The 4,666-nt window shown below is 37.1% G+C and overlaps 1 pseudogene; it reads left to right on the forward strand.

Annotated features, from left to right (window-relative positions):
* Positions 1–385: 385 nt before the first annotated feature.
* On the forward strand, positions 386–1,208 carry LOC101043658 (selenide, water dikinase 1 pseudogene; annotated as a pseudogene).
* The last annotated feature ends 3,458 nt before the right edge of the window (positions 1,209–4,666 follow it).

Genomic DNA, 4,666 nt, shown 5'->3' on the forward strand with positions numbered 1-4,666 from the left:
GAATATAAATGAAAGATAAACAAGTCAAAAAAAGAAATATAAGGTGTAGTAAGGAAACGAATACCAAGCTGGCAGATCTCAGTAAAGAAATGGAAGGTATAATAAAACAATCATGAAATGAAAACAATTTACAATCAGTAAGTAGAATTGAATCTGCTGAAAACAGCCAGGGACATTTGAGACAGGCTTTGGACAACTAAAATGAGAAAAAATGAAACTGGAAAAAGAATTCATAGTTATAAGAATAATAATATACGCAGAACATGAGATACAGTATACATACAATAGGTGTTTTTGAAGTAAAAGAAAACAGAACACTAAAAGGAAAAAAAGGGTCCAAAGATACAATAAAAGAAACATTTTCTGAACTAAAAATCAATTAAATATGTGTTTTCTTTCATCAAACGAAATAATTGACAGGGAAAGGGATAAAGTGATGCTCCTGATTATACAGGGCTTTAAAGACATAGCTGAGGAAGCAGGAGTGTCTGTAATGAGTGGCCAAACTTAAAACTCCTGGATTGTTTTGGGAGCAGTCACTACAACTACAGCCCAATGAATGTATCATGCCAGACAATTCAGTGCCAAGGGATGTCCTGGAGTTTGCAAAACCCCTGGGGGGCACAAGTGGTAGGGGCTGTGCACCACTGTCACTTGTGTCAAATAGCAGTGGCTGGATAGTCCTGAAAAATGAAATAAAATTAAACTAGTGGTCACTCACGAAGCTGTAGAGTTGGCATAGCACAAAGCAATAATGAACATGGTGCAGTTCAACAGGAAAGCTTCATCATGCACACAGTCAGTGCCCATGCAGCCACGGACATCCTGGGCATTAGGATTTGGGGCCATGTACAGAACCTGACCAAGCAGCAGAGGAACAGGGTGTCCTTTGTAGTTCACCAGGGTCCCTGTGCTGGCCAAGATGGCTGTGATGAGCAAGGCTTATGGAAACACGTTCAGCCTCATGCACGGAACATGCCCAAAGACACCAGGAGACATTCTGATCTCTTTACCTCATGAACAAACAGCTTGGTTCTGTGCAGATAAAGTCCCCCAAATGTGGCGGAGGCCACCAAGCATGGATTATTGGGATTGTGGAGACGGGCAATCATGTAGCTGGAATCACAGACCAACGCTGGACCACTGAGGTTGCCCAAGTAGCCACTCAAAATGTGGATCTTAACACCCAGTGCCACTTCTTAATCTAGACAGAAATCGTCATTTGTTTTTGTTTTTAAGTAGATCTATTTCCTGTATCATCGCTTCAGTTAAAGACTACAAACAACAAAAATGTCATTGTGTATACATATCTGGTGATCCCAGGTCAATTTGTAAGTGGACACAATTAATAAAATAAAATCCATTGTCTTTTTTTTTTCCTGTTACATTAACTGAAATTGCACCTAATATTGAGTCAGCTTCTGAGTTGAGAATTATATTGTTATCTGATACCGCTGATTCGAGTCTTTAGACACTTATCTCTTGCACATAGGTGCTCTCTTTTTAAAAGTGCTTTTACATAGGACAGACATTACCAATAGCAATGTCAAAAAGCAGTTGATGTCTTTTCATTTTGTGTATATTTATCAGGTAAGTCTGATGGATTTTTAAGTGTCTTGTGGTTTTCTGGAAAGACAGCATTGGTGAGTGGCACACGATGGTATCCCAGTCATAAGAGGGTTGCATGATTCCTTTTAGTCTTTGAAATGAAAAGCCTTGTCTTGTCATTCAAGAGCATCTTAGACCCAGGACATTCTCCAGTACTGCATTCAGTTCAACAGGGCAAGCACTTCACTGCATGCAAAATACTTTGAAAAAATGAAATTGTATTTCTTTTTTTGTAGCATTTCTGATATTTACAGTAATACCATTAATAGTTTTTAATCAATAGCAAAAATAAAAATAAAAATAAAAAAAGGATGCTTTTTGCAGTGTAAGGTAATTAGACATTTCTTAATGCAACACGAAATTCCCTTCCAAAAGGTTTGTGTATAATACTCATTTACAATTCAATATGTAATTAACCATGCAAATAACTTTAAACATAATAATAAAGACTGTTTCGTGGATGGTAATTTTTAATACATTTTATAGTTTCTATGGGGATTTCAGGTTTTTTTGTTTTCTTTTTTTTCTTTTTTTTTTTTTTTTTAGATGGAGTTTTGCTCTTGTTACCCAGGCTGAAGTGCAATGGCGCGATCTCGGCTCACCACAACCTCTGCCTCCTGGGTTCAGGCAATTCTCCTGCCTCAGCCTCCTGAGTAGCTGGGATTACAGGCACGCGCCACCATGCCCAGCTGATTTTTTGTGTTTTTAATAGAGACAGGGTTTCACCATGTTGACCAGTATGGTCTCGATCTCTTGACCTCGTGATCCACCCGCCTCAGCCTCCCAAAGTGCTGGGATTACAGGCGTGAGCCACCGCGCCCGGCCCTTCGTTTTTTGTTTTCTTAAAAGCAGCAGATATATTTAGTCTAATTCTTACAATTGTTTTGTCCTTTGCACCAGTACTTTTTTGGTGCACATTTTTTGTGATCCATGTTAAAAATCTGCATTGCCAAAATTGCAGCTTAAATATTAGCTTATTATTCAAATAAATATATAATTCTTAAAATTGCTCCTATGTAATCATATGCTCTTTTAGTATTATTTTAGAAACATTGGGAGGGTTTTGCCTAAAATACTATTTATTGGGAGAAACTAGATTTTAGCTTTATAAAACTCTTAAGTCTTTCATGGGACCTATATTGAATTAAATTTTATAGTTCTAGAATAAATAAGCAATCTAAAAAGGTGTTATCCATGTTACCTAAAAACAGGCTTTCTTATATTTTAGCCTATTAAAGAATGAGGAGGAATCCCTGTCATTAAGCATAAGGCAATGTATTCTGACGTGCCTGTCTTCATAAGAGAAAAAGCAGCATGTTCTGCAAGTTGCACACACTTCCTGCTCACAGGCACCAAAGCCACATGTGTAAACTGACCAACTTCTTGCCAAAGGAAACCACCCCTGGGAAAATGAAGCTCCCTTGAAGAGTCTTTCACTTGGACACACTCTGCTCCAGGAACGAGTGGGCAGCCTTTATACATGTGTGACCAGACCCCCAGCCATAAGACGGTGTGCAGTACAGAATAGCCTGCTACGTAACCGAAACTAATTGGACGTTTTATAAGAATTGATAGAGATGTTGGTCCTCAAAAGCTTCAGATCAGTGAAACACAAAATAAAGTGTGCTGGAAAACTCTTTAAAAAAATGTTTTCTTCTACCATATTTTAGAACACTGTTCTTTCATTTTTAAGAATACATATGTATATGTGTACAAAAATATCTAGGAAAATGCCATAAAATAATTAACAGAGAGAGATACACATTTAAAGATGTTACCAAACTTCAAGGATGAAAGAAAGATTCCTAAGGAAGGGACAGCTGGGAAAAGAAAAAGTTCTGTTCAAAATGTATTTTTCTAGAAGAAATAGAATTATATATATGTGTGTGTGTACTGTATACATAAAGACATATAAAATGGTCTTAAGTGATATCACAAAGCTGATAGCATTAGTTATTTCCTTTTAAATGTGCAAAGCTGATAACATTAGTTACTTTTTCAAAAATGTACTGGAATTGGGAAGATAGTCAAAGATATTGATCTTCTTTAAAATTTTAATTTTTAAAAATAGAATATGAAATAATATCAATAATAACCACCAGAACAAAGATAACAATGATGAAGCAACCTCTACCAAGTTATCAGGACAAAACAGTGTGATTCAAGTTGTTCTTTAAGTAGAAAGGAGCATATACCCTATTCAAATGTACAGGGCCTAAACCACCTCATGAAATAATTTTGATAAGCAAGAAATGACTGGAGAAGCCATGACTTTTTAAAAAATTGATAGTAAGCAACCAATCTGTTATAATATTGTTAGACAACTGTGAAAATGGTTATAGAACAGAATTACATGCTGTAAACCATGAAAAGATAGTGGGGAAAAACCAGTTGTTTTTTTCTGAACTGGACTCAAGAAGGAATATGATGGGTGAATTCTTATATACGTAACATTAATAAATGTAAAAGAAGTCTGTGAATTTAAATTATGCCAAAAAAAATGGATTTTTGATGGCTTTCTCAGATTAGAGTCTCCCAGAAAGGTTGAAGGAGATTTCCAAAAGATCCCAACATTAAACAAACTACAGAATAAGGTAATAGAAAGCTATTGTCAGCTCACAGATGCTCTGGCAGATTATATATTCTTAAAAAGCATTTATTGGCGAGGCGCAGTGGCTCAAGCCTGTAATCCCAGCACTTTGGGAGGCCGAGGCAGGTGGATCACGAGGTCAAGAGATCGAGACCATCCTGGCCAACATGGTGAAACCCTGTCTCTACTAAAAATACAAAAAATTAGCTGGGCATGGTGGCACGTGCCTGCAATCCCAGTGACTCAGGAGGCTGAGGCAGGAGAATTGCCTGAACCCAGGAGGCAGAGGTTGCAGTGAGCCGAGATCGCGCCATTGCACTCCAGCCTGGGTAACAAGAGCGAAACTCCATCTCAAAAAAAAAAAAAAAAAAAAAGGCATTTATTATTCACTATCCACTATCCACATATACTAACCCATTTCATTAATGTAGGATTTGACCATGTGACTTTTTTTACTCAGTGTAATAT

Source organism: Saimiri boliviensis, chromosome 5 (genome assembly GCF_048565385.1).
Source record: "Saimiri boliviensis isolate mSaiBol1 chromosome 5, mSaiBol1.pri, whole genome shotgun sequence".
Classification (NCBI taxonomy): domain Eukaryota; kingdom Metazoa; phylum Chordata; class Mammalia; order Primates; family Cebidae; genus Saimiri; species Saimiri boliviensis.